Source organism: Saccopteryx bilineata, chromosome 2 (assembly GCF_036850765.1).
Source record: "Saccopteryx bilineata isolate mSacBil1 chromosome 2, mSacBil1_pri_phased_curated, whole genome shotgun sequence".
Taxonomy (NCBI): Eukaryota; Metazoa; Chordata; class Mammalia; order Chiroptera; family Emballonuridae; genus Saccopteryx; species Saccopteryx bilineata.
Genome location: NC_089491.1, coordinates 166,419,699 through 166,442,186, shown reverse-complemented (window position 1 = coordinate 166,442,186; position 22,488 = coordinate 166,419,699). Strand labels below are relative to the sequence as shown.

The 22,488-nt window shown below is 39.8% G+C and overlaps 1 protein-coding gene across 4 annotated transcripts in view; it reads right to left on the bottom strand.

Annotated features, from left to right (window-relative positions):
- Positions 1 to 21,168, bottom strand: part of PLCH1 (phospholipase C eta 1) — a 371,189-nt gene extending 350,021 nt beyond the window's left edge. For all 4 annotated transcript variants that reach the window (XR_010729158.1, XM_066258338.1, XM_066258341.1 and 1 more), the window contains exon 1: positions 20,938 to 21,168. The gene's annotated coding sequence lies outside the window, so the exon portion shown is untranslated. The remainder of the gene's footprint in view (positions 1 to 20,937) is intronic.
- Between the last annotated feature and the right edge of the window lie 1,320 nt (positions 21,169 to 22,488).

Genomic DNA, 22,488 nt, shown 5'->3' with positions numbered 1-22,488 from the left:
TGATAGGTGATTTTTCTTATAGCCTTCTAGGATTGGAAAGAGTTAAATAATACTTTTGTTTTTGTTGTTATTCTAATTCACCCTTTTATTGAGGGAGAAGCCAGAGTCCCAGCTTTATAATTAAAGGTTATACACCCTCTCAGATGTTTTACCTTGTCTCTCCTGTGCCCTCAGGCCATGAAAACAGAAGTTCAAGTTAAGCTGGTTTGACAAATGTCTTCAAGGCAACAGCAGCTTCATTGCTCAGTACACCTCTCTTCATTTAGCTTCTGGCTCAAGTATTTATTACTTTCTTGCTGGTTCATTGCATTTAAGAAAATCATCTTTCTATTGTATCCAGCATTTTTAAATTGTTTTAGCACCAACGCTGGTAAACTACCTTGCTAAAAAGAGAATTCAACCTTGGAAATAAACATTCAAAGCCACAGAGCCTTGTAGTTTAACAGCCAAATCAGGACCTGTTCTAGCCCCAGAACACTTTAGTTCAGTGCCTGCCACATTGAAATAACTACTAACATTTTTTAGCACATTCTATATACCAGGTAATGTGGTAAACATTTTACATATATTATTTCATTTAATCCTTACAACAGTCCGAAGGTCTAGATATAATTCACCATTTAACAAATAAAGATACTGAAACAGAGGTTAAGTAATTATCTAAGATCCATAGCTATCAAGAGATAGCAATGGTATTTGAACTATGTAAAGCCAGTAGCCACGGCCACCATCACAGCCACCTGGCCCATGCAGGTTCGCATTTGATTCGGACAGTCGGTAATGAAACAACAGAGCCAAGAACTGGTGGGCCATTACCTTTAATCCTAGCTTGCACCTGGCGGGCAAGTAAAAGCACACACTGGGCTCCAAAATCCACTCATTCAGTGCTCACAAAGCTACTGACTTATCCGAATTTCCTAGAATCAAAGGTTTCTAGCTCACTAGTCTTATTCACCTCTGTTCCCTATCTCCTTCTTTCTGCACAAACTCTGCACAAACTGGCTTCCCTTCAGCACCCCGCCATCTTGGCTGCTTCTCCTCTCCTCCACATGGCCTTTCTCTACTCTCCTCTCTAATGCTAATCTCAGAAACTGAGAGAGAGCAAGCTCTGGGTCTGCCCCCATTTTATAGTGTAGAAATCAAAACCTTTAATCCAATATACAAATAAGAAAGTCTCTAATACAAAGTCACCTATCTGAGGCATAATGGGATTCCTCATGAGAATGTATCACCCCACATCATTCAATCAGTCAAGGGTGTGGGGAAAAGCTTAGTCTTAAAACTAAGCCCTAGGCTATATTGACCTGGCCTGCTTACAGCCTGTCCTCCCACATCCAATACAAACTATAAATGAGCAAACATATATATCATATTTACAAACTTATTTGACCAACAAACGAAAAGAAAACTTGTAACTCCAAAGACTGCACACTTAAGATCTATGTAATTTTGCTTCCTAATAAATAATCAATATAAGAGAAGAAAAGAGAAAGAATATGAGAAAAAGCTTGTGAGAGTGGGGACACTGCTAAAGCATTGCAGTCAGTTATGGAATCCAGATTTCAATTTACAACTCATTCTACTTTCTTATATTTGTGTCAAGATTGGCACATTTCTATTACTTATCATATATGCCTTCTTTTTTAAAAGTAGGTACACAATACAGACTGGATTGAAAAAAAACACACCCAAAGAAAGACTGGTAATTTCTTGAAATCTCAACTTTGATCACATTTAAAGATTCTTTCCTGATGACACACTAACAGCAGATTTTTTTTTATGATTCTAATTTTATCTACTTAGCTGTAGTTCAAAAAAAATCCTTGATTCACATTGTCTCTAAAACAGTGATTTCTAAGGTTTTTACACTTAATCTTAGCCAAAAAGCTGAGAAGTGATTTCTAAGCTTCTTAAATATTAGAAATGGACTTCAGAATAGCTCTGCACCCAGTCTCTTCACACATAAGGACACCCAAAGTTCAGTCTCAGAAAGGGGACTCACTCCCCAGAGAGGGCAGATTTCCACAATAAAGTCTCCAGTCCACACTGTTCTCCTTCCTCACTGTACAGCAGGGCAAGGAGGGGAAGTGAAATGTTGAAATTTGGAAAGAAATGCTAAAGGCAACTAAATGCATATTATTTAGAAAAAGTAAGTTAAGTGTTCTGACTGTGCCGCTGCCAGGCAGTGGTCAAAAACCTATTCATTTCCCTCTTCTTTAAACTTATCTTTTACTGGAAAGAATGAAAAGATGCCTTCTACTTTAAAGTCTGCTCAAAATGGAATCATGTAAAGTCACACATTAGTGAGTAAGAAAAAGGCAAATTTCATCTATATCAAGATGCTAACTTTTTACCTACCACATTAGCAAAAATCAAAAAGTTTGCTGACAAATCAGGTAGAGAAATTGTTAGTGTAATTAATACATTTCTGATAGGAGTAAAATTTTTACAAATTTTTTTTTAAGATTTTGTTTATTCATTCCAGAGATAGGGGAGAGAGAAAGAGAAAAGGGGAGGGGGGCAGGAAGCATCAACTCAGTTTCTTCTAGTATGTGCCTTGACCAGACAAGCCTGGGGTTTCAAACCAGTGACCTCAGAAGTTCAGGTTGATACTCTACCCACGGCGCCACCACAGGTCAGGCAAAATTTTTACAAATTTTATGTAGGCCAATTTGGCAATATTTATCAAAATTACAAGAAATACCTTTCACTTAATAATCCCACTTCCATAAATATATCCTTTACTATACTTGAACATCTGCAAAATGAAGTGTTTATTGAGCTATTTACTATATCAGTGTTTCAAAAAGATCAGAAGCAATCTAATTGTCCATTAATCTGGTTAAATGTTAGTATATCCATACAGTAGAAGCTATGTAGCCGCTGCCAACTGTCCCCAGATTGGGTCCAGGGTAGTATACTTTCAGAAGGTGGAGAAGGGGCAAGAGTGAACACCAAGCAGAGTGAATGCTGGATCTGTGTTCTGCAAAGGGCCTCAAAAAACAGGCACCAGGTTTATTTCTGTCCCTAAAGTGTTCCTTAAAAAAAAAAAAAGAACCTTAAATTCCATTAAAAACAAACTATCTTTGTGTTTTGAACAAATACATTTTCAGTATTAGATTACTTTTGTTCGGAAGCCTAGGATATTCTTTCAAGCCTGTAAATCCTTTGTTTTATTCCCTCTAATTCCTGATGTTTGATGTTTTGCAAGTGTGTGTTGTGTGTTTTATAAAGCATGTGTGACCAAATGAAAATAAAGCAGACATTTATTTTGTTCTGCTGAAAAAAAATTTTTTCTTTTCAATTTTTAGCCAAAGTGGGGGAGAAAAATTACTTAAGATGGACAAAGGAATCCCTGGTTAATGACACAAAACTGTAAATAACTTATTATTTAAATAACAATTATATCATGAAGTTTTACATGTATATGCATGTTGGAAGTTAGTTACACTGAACATTCTCAAGAACTTAATGACCCACTGGGCTGAAGTATGCATCTCACTTCATTTGCTCATTTTCTTTCCTTTTTATTGAAAACGTTTGCAAAAAAACATATATGATAAAAGACTGTTCAAAAATACGCAGAACAACTAAGATGCTCCACATCATATGTCATCAGGAAATGACTAAAATGAGACACCACTTCACACTTATTAGAATAGTCAAAATCCAGAATCATGTTGATAATGCTCTACATTTGGTTTTTAATAGGAAGAAAACAGCATCATTTTATTTCCTTATATATATCTGTTTGAAAATATACATAAGAAACTTATAACACTGTTGGTCTATTAGAGAAAGAACTGGATGGCTGAGGGACAGATGTGAGAATATTTACTAAATGCCCTTTTAAGCATCAGTTATTCTTTTCTAACAAATAAAAAGTAACAGCAGTTCTGGGCAGGTAGATCATTTGCTTAGATCATCATCCAGATACACCAAGGTTATAGGTTCAATCCCTGGTCCACACACATAAAAAAATGAATCAGTGAATGTATAAATAAGTGGAACAACAAATTCTGGAAAAGAAAAAACTCTCTCTCTCTCCCCTCCTCCCTTTCTCTCTCTAAAATCAATAAATTAATTCAATTTTTTAAATTACATTTTTTTTTTTTTTACTTCACCACATTTGAGATGAAAATTTTTTAAGAATGTGCTGAGAACTGGGCCTGACTTGAGCTTTTGCTTTTGACTGCAACTTGGACGTTAAATAATAGATTTCACTTTTCTCTCTTTTTATGAGGGAAAAATAAGTTAGTACAGTTTGTGTTTACTCTCTTCTAAGTCTGTGTCTTAACGATTTACCGAGTAAACAAAAAGATACTTTCAATTCATAACCTTGTATTAAAAACATGAGAAGCTGCCCTGGCCAGTTGGCTCAGTAGTAGAGCCTGGGCTCAATGTGTGAATTTCCTGGGTTCAATTCCCTGTCAAGGCACACAGGAGAAGTGACCATCTCTTTCTCCACCCCTCCCAGCCCCCTTCTCTCTATTTCTCTCTTTTTCTTTTCCTCTTCTGCAGCCATAGCTTAATTGATTTGAGCACATTGGTCCCAAGCACTGAGGATGGCTCCATGGAGCCTCTACTTCAGGTGATAAAAATAGCTCAGTTGCGAGCATGGTCCCAGATGGGCAGAGCATTATTTATTGGCTGCAGCCAAACTCATGGGCTAATGGGAATCAGATTCATTCCATTCCTGAGCTACAAACCCACTTTTATGCTTTATAAGAGAGTCAGGCTAGAAAGTTCCTTCCCTCACTCCAACATTGGTTTTCTGCCATAGGAAGAAATCTCTGTAAATGGATTCTTCTTCTTTTTTTCTTTAAGATTTTATTTATTGATTTTATGGGGGGGGGGGCAAGAACTATCAACTCAACTCATACTTGCTTCACTTTAGTGCACTTAACCCCAGACCAGGGTTGTTGGGTGGATCTTGGTCAGGGCACATGTGAGAGTCTGTCTCTCTATCTCTCCTCCTTTCACTTGGTAAAGAAGAGAGAAAAAAAAAGAGAGAAAAAGCTGCAGTTTAGAATACAACATCTATATACAAGTCTTTTTCTTTTTGAATTTGAGAACAAAAGATTCTTCTGATATTCACAATTAGACACTACTCAGGAAAATAAAAGAATAATCACATTATGCCTGGCCTGGTGCAATAGACAAAGCATTGACCTGAAATGCTGAGGTCACAGGTTAAAAACCTGAGCTTACCTGGCCCCTGGCCAGTTGGCTCAGCAGTAGTCTCAGCCTGGTGTGTGGAAGTCCCAGGTTTGATTCCCGGTCAGGACACACAGGAGAGGCGCCCATCAGCTTCTCCACCCTTCCTCCTCTCTTTCCTCTCTATCTCCCCCTATCTTTCCTCTATATCTCTCTATTCCCCTCCCACAGCCAAGGCTCCACTGGAGCAAACTTGGCTGGGGCTCTGAGGACGGCTCCATGGCCTCCACCTCACGCACTAGAATGGCTCCAGCCGCAGGGCAGCAGAGCGACTCCCCAAAAGGGCAGAGCATCACCCCCTGGTGGGCATGCCAGGAAGATCCCAGTTGGGCATATGCGGGAGTCTGTCTGACTGCCGCCCCACTTCTAACTTTGGAAAAATATTTAAAAAAAAAAACAAAAACAACAACAACAACAAAAAAACAACCCTGGGCTTACCAGGTCAAGGCACATACAAGAAGCAATCAGGAGATGACGTCAGAGTAATGGCGGGGTAGGAAGCGATACTGATAAATCTCCCCCAAAACTCAACAAGATCTTCAACCAGAAACAGAAAAACCTATACTTGGAGCCTCCAGATGCTTCGCAATACACCCAAAGGTATGGTTGAGTGAAAAATTGGCTAAATATATAACCAAACCCCGAAGGAAATAGGGAGTAAGAAATGCTCCGCCTTCCTCACTAACCTAAACAGGGCAGCTTTCTCTGGTAACTGTGAATATAGAAACTGAGGCAGGCAAAGGGGGTGAATAGATCCAGGCCGCGGCACAAACGGCCGAACCAGGCTGTGGCATGGAGATCCAAGCCGAGGAAAATCTGATCCTGTGGCAACCCAGGCAATACAAGCTAACACTCGCGCCAAACCCAAACAAAGAAAGACAAGCGGATAGGCCATTTTACCCGGTCTCCTGGTTGGCGTGCGTGCAGTTAGTGGGCGAGAGATTTCTTCCTAAACCCCAGGAGTGGGTGCCCATGTTGCCCCATGGAGAGGCAGGGTCAGAGGCCTTTCTGTGGGCCGAGGGCAGAGTCTCTGGGCAGCCCCAGCGCCCTGGGAAAGCCACGCACAGGAGGGAGTGAGAACTAATTCCAACGGTGGAGATTTTCCGAGCGGGCGGGGGTTTCACTCAGAGGGTAACGCGACCGGCCTCATATCCGGGTTTGCGTGCGCAGATAGTGAATGAGAGATTCCTCCGAGTGCCTCAGCAGTGCGCGCCCGTGTTATCACACAGAGGGGCAGAGTCAGGGGCCTTTGTGTGGGCCAAAGCGGAATCTCAGGCCGCCCCAGCGCCTTGCAAAAGCCGTGCACGGGGACGGAGCGAGACTCAATTCCAATGCTGCAACTTTTCCCTGCGGTTGGGGGTTTCACTCAGAGCATGAGACTGCTGGCCGGATATCCTGGTCGCAGACAGTAAGTGAGAGTTTTCTCCAAGCGCCCCGGAAGTGGGTGCCCGCCTGTGTTACCGGACAGAGTGGCAGAGCCAGAGGTCTTTGAGTGGGTGGAAAGCCAGCCTGATTATGCTAGCAGCACTGAATGACTGAGCCTTACCCAGAGCCCTGTGCTGAGTGGAACTAAAGTGGGGAGTTGCCAGCTCTTTGAGCCTCTTACTATCCAGGCAGAGGCAGCAGCAACCCCATAGCTGGATTATCAGGCTACTAATTGAGGAAGGAAAGACTAGAAGAAAGGCTCCAGGAACACGGACTCTCTCACTGTCGGAGCCTATAAATGCTAATGAGCCTCGACTGCCAACGAGACTAAAGCTCAATACATGACATTGCCATAGAGACTTATCAACTGCAAACCTCTACCTGAGCGTGCCAAAGGGGCAGAACCCGGGGTACAGAGTCACCGACCAGGAAGAGGGAGAGAAAAGAAAAAGCAAAAAGATAACCTCTCAAAATCAAGAATAATCTGCAGACTTTATAACCTATCCCATTTTATTATATTTGTTCGTTTGTTTCTCTTATCTTCATTCTTGATACTTTTTTTCCTCCTCCAATTTGGCCGATTAACTCTCTGTCTTACTCTCTCCTCTCCTTGAACTACACTACCCATAAGTGTTACATCTCCCATTATCTTTTCTCTTCTCTTCCTTTCGTTCTATGAGGGTTGCACTCCAAAACCCTTAACTCTCTCTCTCTCTCTCTCCTTTCTTTTTTCTTCTTTTAGTGGTTCCCTCTTTTTTTCTCTCTCTCTCTTTCTTTTCTCCCTCTATATTAGTTTCTTCCTTTCTCCTTTACATCTCCTCTCATTCAAACCTCAATAACAAACAAATTATCTTATCTGGGACTCAAAATTATGTTTGGGGCATTTTGGGGGGTTTTTACTTCACCTTTTTAACTAACTAGCAGTGCTCCCATCCCTGGCTCTCCATATTATCTAGTTCTTGTTCCACTAAATACAATAGTAATTTTTTAATTTGTCCCCCCATTTTTCTGTTTTCCTCTTATTCCTCTCATCATAACTCTTAGACAAACAACACCTAAAAGCGAATCATTCTATTCTTGACCCAAAGGTTTTCCTTATTTGCATTTTGTGGGTCCATACGCTCTTTTTTTTTTTTTTTTTTGCCCCTTTATTACTTTTCCCCAATTCAGGCCCTCCATCACAGGCATTGTTTGTTATAATTCACAGTTAACCACAAGATTTTCTCAAGAAAGAGGGGAGAGGAGAGGAGAGGAAAAAAGGAGGGGGGGAATAATTTCCTTTTTTAAAATATTTATTTTATTTTCTTTTTCTTTATTTCATTATTAATTTTTTTTAAAAAAACAACTCTGATTTTTTATTTTTTTTATTATTTTTTTTATTTTTTTTAACTTTTTATTCTTTATTAAATCTCATTAATACTATCAACAAAACCACCCTCAGATGCCATTAAGGAAGAGAAAATCGAATATCATGGATACAAAAGAAAGAGAGGTAACACAGCTAGATGAGGAAAAATCTATGGAGAAAAAATTTAATATATTGGAAACCTTGGAGCTAAATGACACAGAATTCAAGATAGAAATCCTAAAAATACTCAGAGATATACAAGAAAACACAGAAAGGCAATTTAGGGAGCTCAGAAAACAACTCAATGAACACAAAGAATATATGTCCAAAAAAAAAAAAAAAAAGAATATATGTCCAAGGAAATTGAAACTATAAAAACAAATCAAACAGAGATGAAAAACTCAATTCACGAGCTGAAAAACGAAGTAACAAGCTTAGCTAATAGAACAGGTCAGATAGAAGAGAGGATTACTGAAATAGAAGACAAGCAACTTGAGGCACAACAGAGAGAAGAAGAAAGAGACTCAAAAATTTAAAAAAATGAGATAGCCCTACAAGAATTATCTGACTCCATCAAAAAGAATAACATAAGAATAATAGGTATATCAGAGGGAGAAGAGAGAGAAAATGGAATGGAGAACATACTCAAACAAATAATAGATGAGAACTTCCCAAGCCTGTGGAAAGAACTAAAGCCTCAAGTTCAAGAAGCAAACAGAACTCCGAGTCTTCATAACCCCAACAAACCTACTCCAAGGCATATCATAATGAAATTGACACAAACCAACAGCAAAGAAAAAATTCTCAAGGCAGCCAGGGAAAAGAAGAATACAACATATAAAGGAAGGCCCATTAGATTATCATCAGATTTCTCAGCGGGAACTCTACAAGCTAGAAGAGAGTGGACCCCAATATTTAAAGTCCTGAAAGAGAGGAACTTTCAGCCACGAATACTATACCCATCAAAGCTATCCTTCAAATATGAAGGAGAAATAAAAACATTCACAGATACAGAAAAGATGAGGGAATTTATCATCAGAAAACCCCCACTCCAGGAATTACTAAAGGAGGTTCTCCAATCAGATACAAAGAACAAAAAAAAAACAGAGCCACAAGTAAAAGCTCCAAGAACAAGACAATAAAACCAAATTTAAACTGTGACAACAACAAAAAGAAAGAGGGGGAGAAGATGGAGATTAGCAGTAGCAAAGGACGATGGAGTGCAAAAGTACTCACAAAATAGTTTGCTACAATGAACAGGGTAGGGACCCTTTTCATTACTCAAAGGTAATCACCATTGAAAAAACCACCACAGAAGCACATGAGATAAAAAAGATAGCAACAGAGGAAAGATGTATGGAACACAACCAAATAAAAACAAAAGATAGAAAAACGAAAGAGAAGGATCAAACAAGACACAAAAGTAACAGAAAGCAAGATATAAAATGGCAATAGGGAACTCACAAGTATCAATAATTACACTAAATGTAAATGGATTAAACTCACCAATAAAAAGGCACAGAGTAGCAGAATGGATTAAAAAAGAAAATCCAACTGTCTGCTGCCTACAGGAAACTCATCTAAGTAACAAGGATAAAAACAAATTCAAAGTGAAAGGCTGGAAAACAATACTCCAAGCAAATAACATCCAGAAAAAAGCAGGTGTAGCAATACTCATATTGGATAATGCTGACTACAAGACAGGAAAAGTACTCAGAGACAAAAAATGGCCATTTCATAATGGCTAAGGGGACACTGAATCAAGAAGACATAACAATTCATAATATATATGCACCAAAGCAAGGAGCACCAAAATATATAAGACAGCTACTTATTGATCTTAAAACAAAAACTGACAAAAACACAATCATACTTGGAGACCTCAATACATCGCTGACAGCTCTAGATCGGTCATCCAAACAGAGAATCAACAAAGACATAGTGGCCTTAAACAAAACACTAGAGCACCTGGATATGATAGACATCTACAGGACATTTCATCCCAAAGTGACTGAGTATACATTTTTCTCCAGTGTACATGGATCATTCTCAAGAATTGACCATATGTTGGGCCACAAAAACAACATCAGCAAATTCAGAAAAATTGAAGTTGTACCAAGCATATTTTCTGATCATAAAGCCTTGAAACTAGAATTCAACTGCAAAAAAGAGGAAAAGAATCCCACAAAAATGTGGAAACTAAACAACATACTTTTAAAAAATGAATGGGTCAAAGAAGAAAGAAGTGCAGAGATCAAAAGATATATACAGACTAATGAAAATGACAATACGACATATCAGAATCTATGGGATGCAGCAAAAGCAGTGATAAGAGGGAAGTTCATATCACTTCAGGCATATATGAACAAACAAGAGAGAGCCCAAGTGAACCACTTAACTTCACACCTTAAGGAACTAGAAAAAGAAGAACAAAGACAACCCAAAACCAGCCGAAGAAAGGAGATAATAAAAATCAGAGCAGAAATAAATGAATTAGAGAACAGAAAAACTATAGAAAAAATTAATAGAACAAGGAGCTGGTTCTTTGAAAAGATCAACAAAATTGACAAACCCTTGGCAAGACTCACCAAGGAATAAAGGCACAGGACTCAAATAAATAAAATCCAAAATGAAAGAGGAGAGATCACCACAGACATCATAGATATACAAAGAATTATTGTAGAATACTATGAAAAATTATATGCCACCAAATACAACAATCTAGAAGAAATGGATAAATTCCTAGAACAATACAACCTTCCTAGACTGAGTCAAGAAGAAGCAGAAAGCCTAAACAGACCTATCAGTAGAGAAGAAATAGAAAAAACCATTAAATACCTCCCCAAAAATAAAAGTCCAGGCCCTGACAGCTGTACCAGCGAATTTTATCAAACATTCAAAGAAGACTTGGTTCCTATTCTACACAAAGTCTTCCAAAAAATTGATGAAGCAATACTTCCAAACACATTTTATGAGGTCAACATAACCCTCATACCAAAACCAGGCAAGGATGGCACAAAAAAAGAAAACTACAGACCAATATCTCTAATGAATACAGATGCTAAAATACTAAACAAAATACTAGCAAATCGAATACAACAACATATTAAAAAAATAATACATCATGATCAAGTGGGATTCATCCCAGAATCTCAAAGATGGTTCAACATACGTAAAACGGTTAACGTAATACACCATATCAACAAAACAAAGAACAAAAACCACATGATCTTATCAATAGACGCAGAAAAGGCTTTCGATAAAATACAACACAATTTTATGTTTAAGACTCTCAACAAAATGGGTATAGAAGGAAAATATCTCAACATGATAAAGGCCATATATGATAAACCATCAGCTAACATCATATTAAATGGCACTAAACTGAAGGCTTTCCCCCTTAAATCAGGAACAAGACAGGGTTGTCCACTCTCTCCACTCTTATTTAATGTGGTACTAGAGGTTCTAGCCAGAGCAATCAGACAAGACAAAGAAATAAAAGGCATCCATATCGGAAAAGAAGAAGTAAAGGTATCACCACTTTTTGCACATGATATGATCCTATACATCGAAAACCCCAAAGAATCCACAAAAAGACTACTAGAAACAATAAGCCAATACAGTAAGGTCGCAGGATACAAAATTAACATAGAGAAGTCAATAACCTTTCTATATGCCAACAATAAAACAACTGAGAACGAACTCAAAAGAATAATCCCCTTCAGGATTGCAACAAAAAAAATAAAATACTTAGGAATAAACATAACAAAGAATGTAAAGGACTTATATAATGAAAACTATAAACCATTGTTAAGGGAAATTGAAAAAGATATAATGAGATGGAAGAATATTCCTTGTTCTTGGCTAGGAAGAATAAATATAATCAAGATGGCTATATTACCCAAAGCAATATACAAATTTAATGCAATTCCCATCAAACTTCCAATGACGTTTTTTAAAGAAATAGAGCAAAAAATCATCAGATGTATATGGAACTATAAAAAAACCCGAATAGCCAAAGCAATCCTAAAGAAAAAGAATGAAGCTGGGGGCATTACAATACCTGACTTCAAACTCTATTATAGGGCCACGACAATCAAAACAGCATGGTATTGGCAGAAAAATAGACACTCAGACCAATGGAACAGAATAGAAAGTCCAGAAATAAAACTACATATATATAATCAAATAATTTTTGATAAAGGGGCCAACAACACACAATGGAGAAAAGAAAGCCTCTTCAATAAATGGTGCTGGGAAAACTGGAAAGCCTCATGCAAAAGAATGAAACTGGACTACAGTCTCTCCCCCTGTACAAAAATTTACTCAAAATGGATCAAAGATCTAAACATAAGACCTGAAACAATTAAGTACATAGAAGAAGACATAGGTACTCAACTCATGGACCTGGGTTTTAAAGAGCATTTTATGAATTTGACTCCACAGGCAAGAAAAGTGAAGGCAAAAATTAATGAATGGGACTACATTAGACTAAGAAGTTTTTGCTCAGCAAGAGAAACTGATAACAAAATAAACAGAAAGCCAACTAAATGGGAAATGATATTTTCAAACAACAGCTCAGATAAGGGCCTAATATCCAAAATATACAAAGAACTCATAAAACTCAACAACAAACAAACAAACAATCCAATAAAAAAATGGGAAGAGGATATGAATAGACACTTCTCCCAGGAAGAAATACAAATGGCCAACAGATATATGAAAAGATGCTCATCTTCTTTAGCTATTAGAGAAATGCAAATCAAAACGGCAATGAGATACCACATCACACCTGTTCGATTAGCTGTTATTAGCAAGACAGGTAATAGCAAATGTTGGAGAGGCTGTGGAGAAAAAGGAACCCTCATACACTGTTGGTGGGAATGTAAAGTAGTACAACCATTATGGAGGAAAGTATGGTGGTTCCTCAAAAAACTGAAAATAGAACTACCTTATGACCCAGCAATCCCTCTACTGGGTATATATCCCCAAAACTCAGAAACATTGATACGTAAAGACACATGTAGCCCCATGTTTATTGCAGCATTGTTCACAGTGGCCAGGACATGGAAACAACCAAAAAGCCCTTCAATAGAAGACTGGATAAAGAAGATGTGGCACATATACACTATGGAATACTACTCAGCCATAAGAAATGATGACATCAGATCATTTACAGCAAAATGGTGGGATCTTGATAACATTATAAGGAGTGAAATAAGCAAATCAGAAAAAAACAAGAACTACATGATTCCATACATTGGTGGAACATAAAAATGAGACTAAGAGACATGGACAAGAGTGTGGTGGTTACCAAGGGTGGGGGGAGGGAGGACATGGGAGGGAGGGAGGGAGAGAGTTAGGGGGAGGGGGAGGGGCACAGAGAACTAGATAGAGGGTGACGGAGGACAATCTGACTTTGGGCGAGGGGTTTGCAACATAATTTGATGACAAAATAACCTAGACATGTTTTCTTTGAATATATGTACCCTGATTTATTAATGTCATCCCATTACCATTAATAAAAATTTATTATAAAAAAAAAAAAAACACAGACAGCCAACTAAATGGGAGATGATATTTTCAAACAACAGCTCAGATAAGGGCCTAATATACAATATACAAAGAACTCACAAAACTCAAAAACAAACAAGCAAACAATCCAATAAAAAAATGGGAAGAGGACATGAACAGACACTTCTCCCAAGAAGAAATACAGATGGCCAACAGATATATGAAAAGATGCTCATCTTCTTTAGTTATTAGAGAAATGCAAATCAAAACTACAATGAGATACCACCTCTTACCTGTTAGATTAGCTATTATCAACAAGACAGGTAATAACAAGTGTTGGAAAGGCTGTGGAGAAAAAGGAACCCTCACTCACTCTTGGTGGGAATGTGAATTAGTACAACCATTATGGAAGAAAGTATGGTGGTTCCTCAAAAAATTAAGAACAGAACTACCATATAACCCAGCAATCCCTCTACTGGGTATATACCCCCAAAACTCAAAAACATTGGTTCATAAAGACACATGCAGCCCCATGTTCATTGCAGCATTATTCACAGTGGCCAAGACATGGAAACAACCGAAAAGCCCTTCAATAGAAGATAAAGAAAATGTGGTACATATATACTATGGTGTACTACTCAGCCCTAAGAAATGATGACATCGGATCATTTACAACAACATGGATGGACCTTGATAACATTATACTGAGTGAAATAAGTAAAACAGAAAAAACTAAGAACTATATGATTTCATACATAAGTGAGACACAAAATTGATACTCATGGACATAGATAAGAATGCAGTCGTTACCAGAGGGAGGGGGCTGGGAGAGGGGAGGGGCATAAAGAAAACCAAATAAAAGGTGACAGAGGACAATTTGACTTTGGGTGAGGGGTATGCAACATAATCAAATGTCAAAATGATCTGGAGATGTTTTCTCTGAATCTATGTACTCTAGTTGGTCAATGTCACCCCATTAAAATTAATTGTCTAAATAAATTTTTTTTTAAAAAAAGGAGGGGTTGTTCAGCAAAAAAGAAATAGGAGGTCTAGAGAACTTAATTCCATACGACTATACAGCAAATCAAGTCACTCCACTTCTGGTCCAGAATTTCGACCTCTGAATAGGGTCCTCAAAGTTCCCACCAGGGGTAGTTTTGCAGCGGTTCCATTAGCAGAACTCCATGGAGACCTATTCTGAATTCCAGAAGCCCCTTCAATTAAATTGAAGAGGGAGAGAAGAGGGAAGTAAGAATCTAAATTTAAATGTTTGATTTTTGTGGACTAGCAACAAGGAAGTGAAGGCAGATGAAAGAGAAACCATAATTGCCTTAGACCAGTTAATCAGTAACTTACATATGTTAGCATTCAACAAGAGCCTTCTGCCTTTCAGTGGTAGTTTAACAGGTAATCTACTGCTCACAAAAATTAGAGGATATTTCAAAATGAATACAAAACAATAAAAGAGAAGCATTTGATTTTTATTTTATTAAACAAAAACATCAGAAAAGCAATCGACAAGTCAAAGAAAGTTGTTTGGTTATGCAAATGAGATGCAAAACCAACTTTTATTTCATTAGTGAAAATGCACTATACAAAAGGTTCAAAGTACTGGAGTATCTGCACGTTCCCTGATCCCCCAATTTTTGTGAGCAGTGTACATAGGTACCCGAATGGCTGGAGAACTTCGTAAGTCCCTTACTAAAATTTAAAAAAATCAGCCTGGCCTGTGGTGGCACAGTGGATAAACCTTCGGCCTGGAATGCCAAGGTGGCTGGTTTGAAACCCTGGGCTTCCCTGGTCAAGGCACATACAGCAAGCAAGCAAGGAATAACTAACATGAAGCAACTATGAGTTGTTACTTCCCATTCCATGCTCCCCTTTCTCTCCTGTCTCTGTAAAATCAATAAAGTATTAAAAAGAAAAAAAAAGAAAAAGAATCAGCCACAGGGACAAAAGGCTGCTGATAGGATAAGCCACAGAAAACAAATTCAGGAAGAGAGAAACCCAGAGGGCCTTCTGCAATCCTTTGCAGTATCTGAACCCCAAGCTGAATTCCAAAGTGGAGTCCAGCATGATTTTAAGTTGTGGTGTGCTACTAAGAACACTGGGCCAGGTGTCTGCCGGCAATGTCAAGGTTCAAGTCCCAACTTGGTTGTGTGAATGAGGGCATTCCTGGGCTTCAGTTTCTTCCTGGGTAAACTAGCTCAAAAACACCACAAATCTGAAACCAGCTAAATACAGTTCACTTCCAATTTCCCAACACCACAGCACAGCAGTTTTAAGAGTTCTAAAACTGCTTCTGGCATAAGTTTAGAAATGTTCAGCAACTGCCCAAAATGATTCCGATCTCAGATTTGAAACACATCACAGGAAGACACCATCTGGTCCTACCCAGCACTGAGTCTCTAAATACTATTTCAAAAAAAATAAGTGAGCAAATTTTCTATATAAGATACAACCAATATCTAAGTCTTGGGATGCCAGAAAAAACATTAAAATCATGAGGGGGTCTCTCAGACTCCTGAAACTTGACTCCTGAAATTTAGAAGGGAAGCATGGGCTACTTTGATATGGAAAAGCATTTGCAGAGAACCTAAACACCATTATCTTCTAAAGAAATAACCAATATAGTTTATTAACAAAATCATAAATGTTTTTCTGGAAGCAGGCCTGAATTTATAACCTCCCAACCTCCAAATAGGAAATGCAGCTTCTCCACTCACCACAGCACTGGTCAGAAACACTCCTATCAGCCTGTGCTCTGGATGGAATGGTGAATTTGAGAAGAAAAACACTCAATATGTTTTATAAATTCAGTCTTGTTTTTCTGAGTGGCAAAAATGATGTAATAGAGCAGAGACAGACAGGCCTGGCTTCAAATTCCAAGTCTGTTCTATACTCACTTAGATTTGGGGCAAGAAACTAACTTCTCTGAGCCTCATCAGTAACATGGAATAATAATTTCTCCATTTCTTGATTATTATACATTTTAAAGTGACATAAAGTAATGGTTGGAATATATTAATGTCTGTTTCTTCCTTTTCCTCCAGAATGCCTTATATAAGATATTCATTGGACAGTAAATCACCAGAAAAACTGTTCCCCCTTGTATTAAATTCCTAATTATGTTAGAATCCCTCAGGCCAAAACAGATACTAGAAAAACTTTTTAAATTTATGCATGTGAACCATATATATTCTCATATATACATGCTTATAATAAAATCTATAACCAAATCCAAAGCTAGGATTTCATACCTGCCCACTCCAGACGTCCTGGTATCATTAGAAATCAAAACCGCAGCATTTTCATCCCAGTTCTGCCATTTATTAGCTGTGTGACTTTAAAAAAATCATTAGCAACTTTGGGCCCTGACTTCCTAATTTATATAACAAACATAGTATCTACCTTGGTATCTTTTTCTGCTCTTTAACTTTATGACAATAAAGAGGTGTAGGAATGTAGTTTAGTGCATCCAAAGTGCAGAGTTGATAAGAATGTTTTTAACTTTGCTCCAAAAGTTTTCTTAGTTGTCCCTTCTGCATCCATCAGGCCCTCTTCCTTTGAAGCACAGAAGACAGAAACCTTGATAATAGCAACATAAAGCTGTGTAAACTTCTTCACAAGGTTCTTAAAATGCACTTTTAATTTGGCACACCCTACCAAAGCAGTACTGGATTTCTCCTTAAACAAAAACGGTCACGGGTGTCAAAAAGATGTGAGTGTCCACTGAACTGTGTCTAAATGATTTTCCTTGTGAGCAAAGCCAGCCTGGAATGAGCCCCTATGAGTGAGAAGAGAGAACATGCTTCCCAGGCAGAGGAGGTATTGTTCACAGTAATGAGTTCTGCGCCACTTGGTCCACAACTCAGAGCTGAGTCTGATTTTTTTTTTTAGACAAAGAGCAATAGCCGCCCTGGCCGGTTGGCTCAGCGGTAGAGCGTCGGCCTGGCATGCGGGGGACCGGGGTTCGATTCCCGGCCAGGGCACATAGGAGAGGCGCCCATTTGCTTCTCCACCCCCCCCCCCTCCTTCCTCTCTGTCTCTCTCTTCCCCTCCCGCAGCCAAGGCTCCATTGGAGCAAAGATGGCCTGGGCGCTAGGGATGGCTCCTTGGCCTCTGCCCCAGGCGCTAGAGTGGCTCTGGTCGCAGCAGAGCGATGCCCCGGAGGGGCAGAGCATTGCCCCCTGGTGGGCAGAGCGGTAGCCCCTGGTGGGCGTCCCGGGTGGATCCCTGTCGAGCGCATGCGGGAGTCTGTCTGACTGTCTCTCCCCCGTTTCCAGCTTAAAAAAAAAAAAAAAGAGCAATAGCCAAACGGACGCTCCTCAGCAACTTCCACTGAGCTGATCATTGTTGACTCACGAGGCGGCAAAGGAAGGGAGACTGCAGTCTCCCTAACCATCTGTGTTCTACAAATGACAAGAGGAAACATTTGTCAACCTTGGTCAATATTAGGCCAGGTTTGTCACGGCTATAATAATGGATTTCTCACTAAAAAGACCTAAAAATTAAAATGTTCAAGTGCCCTATTTATTCTTTGTAATTGTCTATCATAATTCTATATTCTCCCGTATTGGGGGTATTTTTTGCTCAAAGAAATAATAGTCATGATCTTTCAAGCATGCAGTCCAACACTATTCTTAGAAGGGAGCTGCAGGAGGTTTCTTATGTCATGAAACAGGGAGCCAGAACAAAGGACTACTGAATCGTTCACCTTTTATCTTCATCTAAGGAACTGGAGAATTACAGTTTCTCTTTTATTCTCAAACTCAAGAGCAGTACTTGCCAAGACTGTAGGTTTTAGGGCTGAGTCTGTACTACAAAAATATAAGAACACAGGTGCACACAATGCTTTCTAAATATAGGCTCTTAACTAAATATAGGCTCTTAACTAAAATGTTCAAAAACAATGTTCAGAATTTTTTTCTAATCAGAGTTTAAGCATTTGTTTCTGAATCAAGAAGTCTGATTGCTCAGCACTAGATAAATTGTTCTCCTTAAGATAACCATAGGTAGTATTTTTACACTGAAAATCTGAAAAGCATTAGAATTATATCAGAACTCACAGCTCTTAGTTCACTGAGGGCAGGAATCTGAATTTATTTATCTTGCCTTATATATAATTTGTTTTCAATAAATATTTGTTGACTAAATGAATAATTAAGTAGAAAACACTTAATGAGTTTGCCTATTATATTATGGCACCTTTATTATATTCTATTTTTACAATTCTATCCTTATATTTATTTAGAAGACTCATTCTAAAAAATAAATTTAACTGCTGTTGATGTGGGAAAATGTATCAAACAGAAGCAGTGGCTTTAAACAGCTTTATGAAGAATCTGGTATAGCAATAAATCCTGGCTCTGTCCATCAGCTTTCACTCCCTTTGTCTCATTCCCACTGCCTCTCCCCAGCCCCCCAGCAAGCACTCCCAATCTCATTATCATATAATCTGCTAAAACCACAGTTTACCTCCCGAAACCAGCAGAAACACATGTCACTGAGAATTAGGGAACTGAAGTCAGTTACAAGCCACCAAATAGGGTCACAAAGTATCGAACTGATAATTTGGAGTTTTTCTATATTTTTAATTATGAGGAAAGGGGGGAAACCTAATGAAGCATTTTTAAGCATTTGATTTAGACAGATTGCCCAATGTATAGGCATTTATAATGAATAGGATAAGAGAGATAACTTTAACACGTTATTTGCTAATATCTGAAAAGTAATATTATGTTGACTTTGCTGATGGTGGAAGGATATTGTCTGAAAACTTTTACCACTACTAAACTTGAAGGCAAGTTATTTAAAAACAGGATTAGCAAGACAGTACTCATATATTATTTCACTGAAGGCACTTTTATGCCACACTATAACTCCATTTTACATTAATTCTAACTAATATTCATTAAATATAAGCAACTAGGTGTATCAATCATGCTGCCAAATATGTATGCAACCTAAGAAAAGTGCGCAGTGAGAAGATACAGCTCCTTCTACATAACCCTTAAACTGTGCACCCTTGCCAAATGCGAAACTGTGTGTAAACACATGGGATTTTTAAAACGGAATGGAGCTGTCAAGACCCATAATTTGAAGAAAAGAAACATGACTCTCTTAACAGAAGTCTTGAGAAATCTGGCTGACTCGCTCACAGCTTCCTGAAGCATTCCCCGCAGAGAATTTATAAGATTAACCCAGCAATGACCAAAGCACCAGAGCAACTGAAAAAACAATCACATCTTCTGAGATAACCTTTGTTTCTTTTCACTGGCATTTTACTTTGGTCCATTTTGGAGCGCACCTCGGAAATCTGCCAGGAGGAGACACAGAAGTCGTGGTCTTGTGCATGTCCCGCTCTCCACTTGCGGAAAGCAGGTACAAGTCTGTCCCCTTAAAGCTCAAGGGCAGCACCGGACTCAATTTTTTGAAATACCTCACCAGGAAGTAAATATATTTTATTCGGCTCCACTTTCATGGATTAGAAGAGGGAGGAAGGAAAAAAAATCTCAATTACTGCTCCAATCAGCAATTTCTCACCATTTTCTTCCGTTTAAGATCAAAGTGGTAAATGTCCGCAGGAGGGAAGGTGTGGGAATGTGTTTTGCAATTTAATCGGTTATTGTTTTAAAGCTAAATTCCTAAGGTCAAAACGAGATCATAAACTGATTTCGTGTTACTAAGAAAAAGTCCTGGGGAGGAGTAGAGAGGGCAGCACATACCATCAACGGGGAACTGACTTTGGGGCGCGTGAGGTGGCGTCTCAGACGCCCCGCCCCGTCGCCATGGGAACCCCGCGCAGGTGCAGAGCGTGATCCGCTCCAGGTGGGGACCTTCCCCCCACTGTCCCGCGACGCTCCGGTGCCCAATGTTTATTCCAGGAAAAGGCAATGGAGTAAATCCTCCTCGCACTGAGAGCACCTGGTCTACTCCCACAGGGTCCAGAGTGAGGTCACCGAGTGCAGGAAGAACCGTGAGATTCCCCAAGTGTAATGGACACTGTACTCCCCTTGCTGGGAAACGAACCTACCTGCTCTGACGGCAGAGTCTGGCTGTCAGAAACGGGTCCCTGAGACCCTGTGTGGCAGTGAGGTATGGGGAGTGAAGCATCCAGCGAGTACCCTTTACCTTCCACCCTGGGGAACCCCACGCACTACCACAGGAGACCCGGAAATTAAATTATGGCGTGGGCTCACATACCCACATCCTTCTGAATTATGGGACTCCCAAGACCCGCCAAGGACCAGTTCTCCACACAGGAGCTTGCAGAACCCCCACGTACAACACTCCCACAGTCCTACAGAAAGCGTCCTGGTCTGGACTGCAGAGAGAGGAACTTGAGCCACCTGCTCACTTGCACATCTGGACTGGTGAAAAGGTCCCCATTTTCTTTCTCATACCCACCTCTTTCCCCAAAAAGCACTGACCTGTTCAACTTGTAGTATTCGGCAAATTCTTCAGAGTCCTCAGCACAAGAGCGACCTCCAAAGTCCTGGGTGATGAGTTATTGGCTCCTGTGACCCTCAACTCCAAAACCCTGTCAAGGATCAGAAAAGCTGCCCAAAAGGCACTTCTCCCCACCAACCAGCAGCACCCCCTCCCTAGAACCCGCAGGGAAGAGCGGGCTGTTGGCAGCCGGTAGTAGCCTCACAACCTGCTTTCTCATTCAAATCCTCAGGCTCATTGCAGCCCCTTCCGTCCCAGCCCCGCAGCTCCTGCGGAAATCAGGAACTGGAACTCAGGAGAGTGGACTGGAGCTCCCTCCGCCTCCAAGAGCTCCCACCAGCTGGGTGGGGGCTGAGGGCAAGACCTTGACCCCTTGGCCTACACCCTCTTGTGGAGCTCCCCAACAGGCAAGGGCCAGAGCACTGGGAATGAAGTCTTTCTCCCCCTCAAGTTGCAAAGATTCCCAGTTTGGGGATGTGTCCCTGAGAGCCTCGGTGATGGGAGTGTAAAGGAGTTTGGCGAAAGGAAGTTTGCGGGGAGGGTGCAGGGACTAGGAACTGTATGCAGTTAGCACCAAAGTAAGACATGGCAGAACCCCATCTTAAAGAAAATTTCGAACGGCTCATCTTATCGCCTCTACTGTTTTTTATCATTCTAAAAAAATAGCATCTATTATGCCGTTACAACCAAGGAGATCTGCCGTGAGTACAGTGCTGCTAAAATTGAAAAAGAGGGAGTCTAGGACGGTAACACTTTTTATTTGTCCCAGCAGTCTCTTCTTCCGGATGCTTCTCTTAAGCGTCAATAGGCCAGTTATTCAATCGGATCAATATACTGGTTGAAGGGCTCAAGCAACAGCCAGCCTGCGGTGAGTTAGAGCACGTTTGCATACAGTAGGCACTCAAGGGGTAATGAAATGATGAAATCCACTTAGCGCCCTAACGTGGCAAGCGAGCAGGTTGGTGCGGCTGCTGGAATGCTGACAACCGCTGGCGTCCGCACCATGGTGTGATCCGGCGTTGGCATTCCAGGATTTGCATTTATCAGCCTTCAACCTGCCCTATTGTTAGTTCAAAGCCTGCCTGGGAGGCACAGCGAGATACTGCTCCTCACTCGTCTTCAGTTTAAAATTCTCCACCAATAAGAAAAGGTGACAGCATGGGGTGGGCAGGGATTTTCTGGGTTTAGTGACAAGAAAACTAAAATCATTTTCTTTTCCATGCATAAATTTTCTCAGGAAATTAAAAATGAGTGCCAAAGCACGAAGAGCCGGACCTGGCTGCTGCCTGTCCATTTTGACGGACACTTAGTGTGCCGGGGGGAGGGGGGGGGGATTTAGCACCCTGACCTCTCTGGGCAAGATCTAGGGTTTCACCTTTTCATCCCATTTAGCCGATACCATAGAAACAACCCATTTGTATTATTCAATTCAGCAAAGGCAATTACAATGTGACAGCAAAGCACCATGGGCAAAAGAAACTTTATCCTGAAAGCAATCCTGGACTATCAGAAAAAAAAAAAGAAAAAGCCAC